Genomic DNA, 13529 nt, shown 5'->3' on the forward strand with positions numbered 1-13529 from the left:
TTGTATTGAAAAACCCTCAAATATAGCACTTGGGATTTATTTCATGGAAGTATTTATATTGAACAAAAATACTCTTGAAATTCTGATGTACATTTTCACCTCTAAGAACAAAGAAAAAAAACTTTAAACCTTTAATTTTTATAGTTGGCTTTGGAGAATCTTAAAGCAAAAGTTCTCTTTGGCTTTTTGAAAATGAGTAGAATAAGTCAAAAGGGCTGAAACTTCCTGGTATTTAAATAATCGTTCATTGATTGTAGTTTAGTTGTTTGAAGGTGGGTCTTATTGCAGTTTCAATGCTCTATTCTGATTTTTGCCTTTTCCCCTTTTTCTTCCTTTCCTGGGAAAAAGTTGCTAAGCTGGGTGACTTAAAGGGATGTTGTTTAAGCTCTAGGCCTCATTTATTTGTAATGAAATACTTGAGAAAACAAAGCAAAAGCTATTCCCATTTGGTTACTTTACTAGTAGTATAAACAGGATAAAATAGTAATTGTTAAAGGAACTGAAAGGACTCTTCTGAAGAGTCTTCATCCTAGCAAAAACTTGGTATTAAAAAGAGAAACCATAATCTCAAGTTTGACGACCACTTCGAGTTAGCAGGGATGATACTTTGAGAATAAAATGTGGGAGAACTCATTGAACTCCTATATAACATTTGGGGGGGCTTTAAAGTTCAGTATCATCTAGCATTTGAAGATCTGCCAAGTGGGCACTCATCATTATGACTGAACTGTTAGTTAAAGAGTGCTGGGGAGTAGAAATTGATCCAGTGTTAGCCTCTGATAGCTCTGGAATACCACCTGAAAGTCTAATGGAATTTTTGAAAACTACTCTTGAGGTCCATATTATAAAACTGGAAGCTGAGAGAGGGAAGTACACTATATTTTGAATGGAAAACCACTCACATTATAGCATTCTCTCTCTAGAGAGAATCTGTGAAAATCTTCATCACAAAATCATAGTATGGAAGATGGCGTTTTGCCCAGCATCACCTGAAGAAAATGGATTCTTTCCTAGAAACCTGTCTTTCCTGGAAAGCTAACAGGCCCAAGGCAGACATGAGTGTGCTGAGTTAAGACCCCCACCTTACTTTCACCTTTGAGACAGGGTTTCCTGGTGACTGGATGAGCACTCCGGGGCCTGCATTGGAATTCATGTTAGAACAGCAGTCAAAGTTTGCGTGTAATTGTATGTGCCAACTTGTCTGCCCTGGGTACTCCTGGTTCTCAGGCCTTCAAACTATACCACCGACTTTCCTGGGTCTACAACTTGCAGACCACAGATCATAGGATTTCTTGGTCTCCATAATCAAATGACCCAATACTTTATACATGTCTCCTACTGGCTCTGTTGCTTTGGAGAGTCCTAACTAAAGGTTATAGGCTACTGTTAAAAAAGTGAGAGTGAAAGTCACTCAGTCGTGTGTGACTGCGACCCCATGGACTATACAGTCCATGGAATTCTCCAGGCCAGAATACTGGAGTCGGTAGCCTTTCCCTTCTCCAGGGAATCTTCCCAACCCAGGGATCTTACCCAGGTCTCCTGCATTGGAGGCGGATTCTTTACTAGCTGAGCCACGAGGGCAAAGTCTCCCAAGTATTTGGAAAGCCCAAGAATACTGGAGTGGGTAGCCTGTCTCTTCTCCAGTGGATCTTCCCAACCCAGAACTTGAACTGGGGTCTCTTGCATTGCAGGCAGATTCTTTACCAACTGAGCTATGAGGCTACATGCCCACTCTTGAGACATTTTGAAAAAAAATAGTGACAAGTATTACAGAGAAAAATTGGAATTCGTGATGGAATTTGGAAATGATAATAGTGATTGGTAGAAAAACAATTATACATGGTCATGGTAATGTGGATAATTGTCAGGATTTATGTCTATAGTTTATGGTTACACAAAAATAGGAAAAATCTCTACCTATATGTAAGACTTGGGAGACTTTGCCTTGAGTCATGTGATAAAGGTGCTATCAAATACCTTTTGGGACATCAGGCCTACCTGGGGTCAAACATTATAGGATCCATTTTTAGGGACATTTAAATGTGGAAACACATTCAACCCGAGGCCTGGAAGACACTTGAATCATCTTTCTTAGGTCTCAGATTTGGGTGGAGAAGCAGGGTGTCACACTCCTTATCTTTAGATAACAATTCTAGCCAGCTTTGTTGGAAAGAGAGGGATCAGTTAAAATCTGAGCTGGAATTGAGTTTACAGACCTGATGAGCAAAGTTCTGGGCAATGGAAATAAATAGATTCCTTATCTGTTAGTCACGTTCAGTTCAGTTCAGTTCAGTTGCTCAGTCGTGTCTGACTCTGCAACCATATGGACTGCAGCATTCCAGGCTTCCCTATCACCAACTCCCAGAACTTGCTCAAACTCATGTCCATAGAGTCAGTGATGCCATCCAACCATCTCATCCTCTGTCATCCCCTTCTCCTGCTTTCAATCTTTCCCAGAATCTGGGTCTTTTCCAGTGAGTCAGTTCTTCACATCAGGTGGCCAAAGTATTGGAGTTTTAGCATCAGTCTTTCCAATGAATATTCAGGACTAATTTCCTTTAGGATTGACTGGTTTGATCTTGCAGTCCAAGGGACTCTGAAGAGTCTTTTCCAACACCACAGTCAAAAGCATCAATTCTTTGGCACCGAGCTTTCTTTATGGTCCAACTCTCATATCTGTATATGACTACCGGAAAAACCATAGCTTTGACTAGATGGACCTTTGTCAGCAAAATAATGTCTCTGCTTTTTAATATGCTGTCTAGGTTGGTCATAGCTTTTCTTCCAAGGAGCAAGTGCCTTATAATTTCATGGCTGCAGTCATCATCTACAGTGATTTTGGAGCCCCCCAAAATAGTCTCTCACTGTTTCCATTGTCTCCCCATCTATTTGCCATGAAGTGATGGGACCGGTTGCCGTGATCTTAGTTTTTGAATGTTGAGTTTTAAGCCAGCTTTTTCACTCTGGTCTATCACTTTCATCATGAGGCTTTTTAGCTCCTCTTCATTTTCTGTCATAAGGGTGATGTTATTTGCATATCTGAGATTATTGATATTTCTCCCGGCAATCTTGAGTGCAGCTTGTGCCTCATCCAGCCTGGCATTTTGCATAGTGCATGTAAGTTAAATAAGCAGGGTGACAATACACAACCTTGATGTACTCCTTTCCCTATTTGGAACCAATCTGTTGTTCCATGTCCAGTTCCAACTGTTGCTTCTTGACCTGCATATAGATTTCTCACCAGGCAGGTAAAATGGTCTGGTATTTCCCTCTCTTGAGGAATTTTCCAGTTTCTTTTAATGTACATAGTCAAACGATGGTTTGTGATCTACACAGTCACACAATGGTGTGATCACTCACCTAGAGCTAGACATCCTGGAATTTGAAGTCAAGTAGGCCTTAGGAAGCATTACTATGAACAAAGCTAGTGGAGGTGATGGAATTCCAGATGAGCTATTTCAAATCCATGAAAGTGCTGCACTCAATGTGCCAGCAAATTTGGAAAACTCAGCAGTGGCCACAGGACTGGAAAAGGTCAGTTTTCATTCCAATCCCAAAGAAGTGCAATGCTAGAGAATGTTCACGCTACTGCACAATTGCAGTCATCTCACATGCTAGCAAAGTGATACTCAAAATTCTCCAATCCAGGCTTCAACAGTATGTGAACCGAGAACTTCCAGATGATCAAGCTGGATTTAGAAAAGGCAAAGGAACTAGAGATCAAATTGCCACCATCTGTTGGATCATTGAAAAAGCAAGAGAATTCCGGTAAAACATCTACTTCTGCTGTATTGATTACACCAAAGCGTTTGATTGTAGATCACAACAAACTGTGGAAAATTCTTCAAGAGATGGGAGTATCAGACCACCCTACCTGCCTCCTGAGAAATCTATATGCAGGTCATGAAGCAACAATTAGAACTGGAAATGGAACAACAGACTGATTTCAAATTGGGAAAAGAATATGTCAAGGCTGAATATTGTTACCCTGCTTATTTAACTTATATGCAGAGTACATCATGCAAAATGCCGGGCTGGATGAAGCACAAGCTGGGATCAAGATTTCAAGGAGAAATATCAATAACCTCAGCTATTCAGATGACACCACCCTTATGGCAGAAAGTGAAGGGGAACTGAAGAGCCTCTTGATGAAAGTGAAAGACCAAAAAAAAAAAAAAAAGAAAAGTGAAAGATCTGGTTTAAAACTCAACGTTCAAAAAACTAAGATCATGGCAACCAGTCCCATTCTTAATGGCAAATAGATGGGGAGACAATGGAAACAGTTTAATTTTCTTGAACTCCAAAATCACTGCAGATGGTGACTGCAGCCATGAAATTAAAAGATACTTCCTCCTTGGAAGAAAAGCTATGACCAACATAGACAGCATTTCAAAAAGCAGAGAAGTTACTTTGCCAGCAAAGGTCCATTTAGTCAAAGCTATGGTTTTTCCATGAGTCATGTACAGATATGAGAGTTGGACCATAAAGAAAACTGGCACCGAAGAATTGATGCTTTTGAACTGTGGTGTCAGAGAAGACTCGAGAGTCCCTTGGGCAGCAAGGAGATCCAACTAGTTAATCCTGAAGGAAATCAGTCCTGAATATTCATTGGAAGGACTGATGCTGAAGCTGAAGCTCTAATAGTTTGGCCACCTGATGAGAAAAACTGACTCATTGGAAAAGACCCTGATGCTGGGAAAGATTGAAGGCAGGAGGAGAAGGGGATGACAGAGGATGAGATGGTTGGATGGCATCATTGAGTCAATGGACATGAGTTTGTGCAAGTTCTGGGAGTTGGTGATGGACAGGGAAGCCTGGCATGGTGCAGTCCACTGGGTCACAAAGGGTTGGACATGAGTGAGCAACTGAGCTTAACATAGTCAAAGGCTTTGGTGTAGTCAATAAAGCAGAAGTAGATGTTTTTCTGGAATTTTCTTGCTTTTTCAATGATCCAGTGGATGTTGGCTATTTAATCTCTAGTTCCTCTGCCTTTTCTAAATCCAGCTTGAGCATCTGGAAGCTCTTGGTTCACATACTATTGAAGCCTGACTTGGAGAATTTTGAGGATTACTTTGCTAGCATGTGAGATAAATGTGATTGTGCAGTAGTTTGAACATTCTTTGGCATTGCCTTTCTTTGGGATTGGAATGAATACTGGCCTTTTCCAGTCCTGTGGCCATTGCTGAGTTTTCCAAATTTTCTGGCATATTGAGTGCAGCACTTTAACAGCATCATCTTTAAGGATTTGAAATAGCTTTTAGGATTGGAATATCATATAATCCAACAACTGAGCTCCTAGGCCTTTATCCCAGAGAAACACAGACTGTTTACAAAGAAACTTGCATATTAATGTTTATAACAGCATTTTTCATAATAACCCTAACTGGAAACAATGCAAATGTCCTTTAAAGGGTGAACCATTAAACTGTGTCCCATCTATACCATGGAATACTTCTCGGCAATAATAAAGAATGAGTTATTGATTCATGAATCACCTGAATTAATCTCCAGAGAGCTATACTAAGTGAAAAAAAGCCAGTCACAATATAATAGATATGATACATCTCCGTAACATCCTGCTGCTGCTGCTGCTACGTCACTTCAGTCGTGTCCGACTCTGTATGACCCCATAGACGGCAGCCCACCAGGCTCCCCCGTCCCTGGGATTCTCCAGGTAAGAACACTGAAATGGGTTGCCATTTCCTTCTCCAATGCATGAAAGTGAAAAGTGAAAGGGAAGTCAGTCATGTCTGACTCTTCGTGACCCCATGGACTGCAGCCTACCAGGCTCCTCTGTCCATGGGATTTTCCAGGCAAGAGTACTGAAGTGGGGTGCCATTGCCTTCTCCACTAGTGGTTGCCAAAGACTAAGGAAAGGGTAGATGTAGGACAGAAATGGGTGTGGCTATAAAAGGATCACATTAGAAATTGCTGTAGCATGAAAGTGTTCTGTATCTTGACGGTAACAATGTTGATATTCTGGTTGTGGTATTGCTTTGCAAGGTACCGCCTTTGGAGGGAACTGGGTAAAAAGTAAATGAAATCTCTCCATATTATTTTTTAAGTGAAAGTTGCTCAGTTGTGTCTGACTCTTTGCGACCCCATGGACTGTAGATGGCTGGGCTCCTCTGTCCATGGAATTCTCTAGGCACGAATACTGGAGTGAATTGCCGTTCCCTTCCTCAGGGGATCTTCCCAACCCAGGGAGCAAACCCAGGTCTACCGCATTGCAGGCAAATTCTTTACCATCTGAGCCACCAGGGAAGCCTCATTATTTTTTAAAGCAACACATAAATCTACAATTATCTCAGAAAAAATGCTTAATTAAAAAACAAAATGCAGTACATTGTTAAAAAACCAAAACCAAAATGATGGAACTTTCATGGTGGTCCAGTGCTTAGGGTTCCTTGCTTTCACTGCCAAGGGCTGGGGTTCAATCCCTGGTCCACAAACTAAGATCCCATAAGCCACACAGCTTGGCCAAAGAACAATAAATAACCTAACAAGTAAATTATATAAATGTGTTGGAAACAGAAAAAAATCAAAGCCCCAAACAAACAAAAAAACAAGAAAAAATAACAGTACAAACTAATGAAATGAACAAAAAGGCAATAGAGAGGATTAACAAAATAAAAATTAGTACTTTGAAGATTAAGTTACACATTTGACAAGACTGATCAAAGCAAAAAAGGAAAATGTGCAAATAAAATACAGACAGAAGAAAAAATGGCTATATGTACAACAGAAAAATTTTATATTTCTGAATTAAACATATATTGAAAAATCTAGATGAAATGGATAGATTCTTGGAAAAAACTTCCAAAATATACAATGGGGATTTCCCTGGTGGTCCAGTGGTTAAGAATTCCGTTTCAATGTGTGGGGCATGGGTTTGATCCCTGGTTGGGGAACTTAGAGTCCACATGCCATGGGGCAACTAAGCTGGCATGAACCTCAACTGAAAAAAAAACAGTGCCACAACTGGCAGAATAAAAAACAGAAAACTGTGCAGACCAAAATGTATTAAAAGAAATTGCAAAGAGAATCAGACACATAGCTCTCAAAACCCAGGTGTTTCTCAGGTGAATTCTAACAAATTTTGAAGGAACAGTTTATTCCTATCTTATACAAGCTTTTCTAGAGGGTAGAAAAAGATAGAAAACCTTCCAGTTCAATGTGCAAGACTTTTATAATTTTAATTCCCAAACCTGGTGAGACTAAGTCAGGTAAAACAAAATTATAGACATTTTTTTTGTGAACACAGATGCAAAAATTCTAAATATTGTATATCTAAATCCAACTCATATTTAAAAAATACATCAAGAATGAATAGAACTTATTCTCAGAGTATAGTGATAGTTCAACATAGGAAAAATTTATCAGGGTAATTTGCTATATTAAGAGGAGAAAACTATATATTATCTTGATAGCTGCAGAAAATTTTTTTAATAAAGTTCAATATCTATATATGATAAAAATTATAATTTTTATAATTACAAATCAATAATAAAAGATTATTTCTTTAATTTGATAAATTGTTTACCAAAACCTTATAACAAATGCTATTCTTTTTTTTTTTAAGATTTTTTTTTTGATGTGGACCATCTTTAAAGTCTTTATTGAATTTGTTACAATATTGCTTCAGTTTTATGCTTTGGTTTTTGTCCTCAAAGCATGTGGGATCCTAGCTCCCCACCAGAGATCAAACTTACACCTCCTGAATTGGAGAGCAAAGTCCTAACCACTGGACTACCAGGGAAGTCCTCCAAATGTCATTCTTAATAGAAAATTTTAGATGCATTCACTTTAAGACTGGGAACCAAAATAAAGATTCCCACTGTGATTGCTACAATTTGATGTGGTACTGAAGGTCTTGGCCTAATGCTATAAGGAAAGACTAAGAATTATTAGGTATAAAGAAGGGAAAGATATAACTGTCATTATTTGGAATTGCTACAATCATTGACTTTAAAACAGCAGAATAAACAAAACAATTGAAACTAAAACGAGGCTGTAGCTGGCTTGTCAGACATAAGTAAATGGCCTACTGGTTAATAGAGTCTACCCTGTTAAAAGATTATCTTTGGACTCTCAGCCTTAAACCACAAGACAGCCTCCTCCAGGAGGAAATTTTGTACAGCTGCTAAAGGAATAAATGTTCTCAATGTAGTTAGGTCTATTTGCTCTTAACCTACCATGAATATTTTGAGGACAGGAACTTTGCTGTTGAGAGGGAAAGTTGATGAAGCCCCAATCAACTGGTATTCCTTCAAGAATGGAGATATATACTTCCAGTTGGAAAATAAATGAGTCATCTGCCAGGAGGAAATATATAACATGGGGAACACAGTCAATAATATTGTAAAAATGTTGTATATGGCAAAAAGTAATTCGACTGATCACATTGGTCATTTTGCAGTGTATAGAAATATTGAATCACTATGTTGTACACCTGGAACTAACATAGTGTTGTAGGTCAATTATACTTCAGTTAAAAAAAATAACCATGATCAAATGGATGTGGAGGCAGGGAAGTTTGCCAAATTCCTTTTAGCAGCATCCTGTTCCTAAACATAATCAGATAAAGTTGTGGGAAAAAGTTGCATTGAAGTCTCACTCAGCTATAGTGTCTGTATTCCAGATCCCAAGTCCAGCTCAAATGCCATCAGACAAGACAGAAATCATCAAAGCATAACAAAAATGTGATGCTATCTCAGGGTGGCATTGTGGGTCATTTTATTTTCTTCCTTATACTCTTATGTATGAATTACTTGTATAATAAAAAATGGCATTAAAAAAACAAAAAAAAAAAATGAAAACAGAGTCATCGATATGGAGATAGAAACAGGTGGTTGCCTAAGGGGAGCAGGGCTTGTAGAGGCAAAATAGTGGAAGGGAATTAACAGGTACAAACCTCCCATTATAAAATATAAGCCACAGGGATGTAATATATAGCATAAGGAATATGGTCAATAATATTTTAATAACTATGTTTGGGGAAAGATAGGTACTAAACTTATCATGGTGATTATTTCATAATGCACGCAAATGTCAAATCACTGTGTAGTACACCTGAAACTTACATAGTATTGTACATCAGCTATATGTCAATAAAAAAGAAAACAAAATACAGAACTCCTTTTTCAAAAAGCAGGAAAGAAATAGTGCTATTAAAAGTACTAAAATGTAGAGGTTTTTCCTTCCTGCCAGAATCTTCTTGATGTGTCCTGGCATTTTTATTTAATGTTGATCCAAGCAAAGAAAAATTAAAATAGTAAATTATTAGCTTTAATTTTATATTTGATTTTGTATCGTGCAGTGGCAGTTTTAAATGCAAATACCAGAGGGTTTTACTGCATGTAGAATTGCCAAAATTATATAGTTCTGCTTTGAAACTCATATGCATATGCATTTTATTCTTACATGAATAGTGGAAATATTGCAAAAGGTAACTCAACCGATTTTATTTCACTTCTTGATGAGCACATGTTCTACCAATATTCTTTGACTTACTGATAAATGAGAAAGGCCTGAAAGGAAAAGAACTATGGGTTGCCCTGTTTTTCCCTTTCCTTCTATGTCACCAGTTTTGGCAAGTCATCAGTTACTACAAGGAAGTCACATAAATAAGAATATGCTAGGGTTCTTCCATTGTCTGCATTTTTTAATCTTGCTTTAAGTATTGTTTTATTTTCTTAACTAATAAACAAAAACCAGGCTTTGAATATAAATTAAAATTCTTATTTTTCCAAGTGAAAATGCTGATGCTAGCTAAAGTTGATAATTTAAGAAAGCAGTACTAGTAGATTACTTAGAATTATGGTAGCAACCACCAGAGGAAATAGCAATCAGGAGGACTAGGAATGAGATAGTAGACTTTTCCTTATATAGAACTAGGCAGTAGAGTCTCTTAAGATGACGGGCTTACATACAGTATAATATATAAAGTACATCAGGATTTTAAATGCCTTCAGGAGCTTAGTAAATCATCTTAAGTAAAGCCAGGCACATAAAACAAAAACCAAGAAGAGCCAATTGTATATATTAGTTGGGTACCCAGGTAACTGAAAATTGTTTGTTTGTTTATTTTTAAACAATTGTTGTTTAAAACAGTTGTTTTTAAACAAACAACTTTTATCCTCAAGTGGAAAGTTCAGTTCAGTTCAGTTGCTCAGTTGTGTCCGACTCTTTGTGACCCCATGAACTGCAGCATGCCAGGCCTCCCTGTCCGTCACCAACTCCCAGAGTCCACCCAAACCCATGTCCATTGAGTCGGTGATGCCATCCAACCATCTCATCCTTTGTCATCCCCTTCTCCTGCTCTTAATCTTTCCTAGCATCAGGGTCTTTTCCAATGAGTCAGCTCTTTGGATCAGGTGGCCAAAGTATTGGAGTTTCAGCTTCAACATCAGTCCTTCCAAAGTGGAAAGTAGCCATGTTCAAATGAGTTAAGAGATAAGTAAAAAGGAATACAACTTTATTAAAAGTTATTTATTTGCAGATAGTATTCGAAAGTTCACAAGTTGCACCTTTGCCACAGCCTTGGCTAAATCTTGAACTAGTGCAGAATTCAGCTGTGCTGATCTTAGCATGCTCAGATGTGGCATACTTGTTCTTGATAATCATGTGCTTTGTAAGCCCATGATTCACCATGACCATATTTTTGCCAGGTGTTGCATAACAACAAGAAGGGATTCTTCAGTGTATGACAGGTAATGCTGTAGAGATGGTGTCCATTCACCATTATCAAGAATTTTCAGTGCTAAGCAAAAAGCTCCCACTGCAATCTGAGGAGGAAAGTACACCATATTGTAGTCCAGCATAGTTAGTTCCATCAGATATTTGGCCAGAATATGTAGCTCAATATTAACCTCTCCAATCTTAGATGCTCTCTGAGGGAAATGCAGGGGTAGAGGGTGTCCCTAACTAAAATTTACAGCTCTTAGAATCTTCATTTCTATCTGTCTGATTTGGAACTTGGTATAAGTGTTGTCAGTCACAAAGGCAAAGTCACCGATTTCTGGAGGGTACGTTTCCTCATATTTGCTTGCAACAAACATGGCAGTGACTCCAACCAGCTGCAGCATCTTCTTGGGCACACAATTATCCTGCATGAACCGATCAGTTTTGGAACAGTCATGTACATGTTCTCCTGCAGTAACCTGAATTTCATTTGAACATGCACTAGCCAGTCAATTAGGATGGCTCTCATGTTTCCAGTGACTTCACGACCCATTAGGTATTTTGGTTTGACTGCTTGCTCTTCCCTCAAGTTATCTCAGATAAACATAGATATCTTTTACATATTCACTGCAGAGTTTTGGATTCACTCCGTCTTCTGTATCCACATCACTCACTGCAAGAATTACATCCAAGAAAGCCTGACGCAGATATTCTTCTGCAGGCGCATAGCCAGATGTTTCCACGGGGCTTGGAGAGGGAGTATCGACCAAAATGGGCTCAGGGGAAAGTTTCTCTTCCTTAACAGGCTCCGGTTCTGTCTCCGGCCCCAGGTGGGGCTCCGGCACAGGTACAGGAGCCTTTTCCAGAGGTTTTTGCTACTTTTTTAGCAGTAACTTTTCCTGCAGCTAAAGTTTTTGCTTCCTTTTTCAGGGGCAGTTTGGCCTGCGGCTGTTCGCTGATTTTGTTAAGGATGTCTCCAAGAGCTGTGGGCCTCAGCCCAGGCTTAGAGGTTGCAACAGTAGCCACAGGCAAGCGCTTTGCCCCTGCCATACTGATCTTTGGCTTATTTTCAGCATTAGTCTTCGTGTTCCTGGTGACCCGAAGCACCATGGCTTCTTCTGCACCAGGCAGCAGCTCGGTGAGAAAGAGAGCACTGGAGCCCCAGACCAGCCTGGAACTTGATGGTTGCACCACAGGCCAACCCATTGTCTGCATTTTAAAAGATTTTTTGTATTTTGGGCTATGGTGCGTCTTCACTGTTACACATGGGCGTTCTCTAGTTGCAGTGTGCAGGCTTCTCATTGCAGTGGTTTCTCTAGTTGGGGAAGAAGGATTCTAGGCCTGAGGGCTTCAGTGGTTGCAGTAGGTGGACTCAGTAGTTGGCGTCACCTGGGCTTAGCAGCTCCTCAGCATGTGGGATCTTCCCAGACCAGGGATGGAACCTGTGTCCCTTGTATTGCAAGGGGGATTCTTAACCATTGGGCCATCAGAGAAGCCCTGCATTTCTTAGAATGCCATTGCCTTCTTTCTGGGTTAGAAGCAAGTTCTGGTTTGAACAGAAAGCACACCCTGTCGGGATAGTCAGCGCCCCTCTTATGCAGTTGTAGACATCATGAGTTTGCCTTGTACTGTCTTTGAGTCTTGTGAATAAAGGGGCATCATAGGTCCATCAGAATTCACTACCCGTGTAGTACTGCAGAGGTTGTACGGGAATGAGACAGCAAGGAACACCATCTGCTCATAAAGTTACTAAGAATTTTAAGGCAATTCTCTGGCAGTCCAGTGACTTGGTGTACTCACTTCTAGGACCCAATTCCATCCCTGGTCCTGGAATTAAGATCCAGCAAGCCCCTTGGAACAACCAAAAAAATAAATAAATAAAAATTTATTGCTGGCAACAACCCAGCATTAAATCAAGTTCTCAATACAGAGTCCTGTCCATAGGACATACATACACCCATGGAGGTGGCCCTGGGTATAATAGAAGGTGGCAAGAATGGTTGTAGACTCCAATTACTATATCCAGTATAGTGCGCTTATAAACAGGTGAGCAAGGAATGTGGATGGAAGGCGAGGGGGAAGAAAGAGCAGAGGAACTGAAAGAAGCCAAGAGAGACACAGGGAGAGAGAGAAAGAGAGAGAGAGAGAAAGTGGAGTTGACTTCCTAGTTCTGTGAGGCCCAGTTCTACTTCGTGTGTCCTGCTGTTTACCAGCACTACATTGGGCAATGCAGAGAAAATGGACCCCCACTGGTAGTTCATGCTGTGATATGGGGTGAACTAGAAAAAGATGCCCCTTTCTTAAGATACTTTACTGCCATCTGTTGGGAAACCGTCATAATAACTATGTGAATGAATAGTGACCACAATGAATGGTACCCCTTGGGCAGAGCTCAGTCTGTATACTTATGAATGGCAGCCCTGCCTGTTACCCTCAGGGTCCCCAGGAGTCAGAGACACGAATGGGGATAACTTACAACCTGAGCTTAGCAAACTTAGTGGGTAGCAGGCAGCAGTTGAGACAACAGACCAAGGGGTGGCCCAGGCACACATCTGAATAGCAGCTTCAGAGACATTCAGTTGAGAATCAAAACCAATTCTTCGCTTTATATCGCCTTCCCCCTAGGAGCTTATGGAAATTATCTTGGTGAGGGCTTTTGGCCAATTCCAACATTTGAGAAAGTCTAGTGGAGGAGAATAATATTTTTATCTAGGAGAAGCCTGTTCAGGCTAAAAAACCCCACCAAGCTTCCTTTTCTTTTGCTTTTGGCTAGAATTACATTAACTTGTTGCGGTCTACATATCTTGTGTTAATTAAAAGGTCTGAAATAAGATTAATGTATCTTT

The 13529-nt window shown here is 39.7% G+C and overlaps 1 pseudogene; it reads right to left on the reverse strand.

Annotated features, from left to right (window-relative positions):
* Positions 1-10487: 10487 nt before the first annotated feature.
* On the reverse strand, positions 10488-11793 carry LOC138092104 (G2/mitotic-specific cyclin-B1-like; annotated as a pseudogene).
* Between the last annotated feature and the right edge of the window lie 1736 nt (positions 11794-13529).

This window comes from Capricornis sumatraensis, chromosome 16 (genome assembly GCF_032405125.1).
Source record: "Capricornis sumatraensis isolate serow.1 chromosome 16, serow.2, whole genome shotgun sequence".
NCBI lineage: Eukaryota > Metazoa > Chordata > Mammalia > Artiodactyla > Bovidae > Capricornis > Capricornis sumatraensis.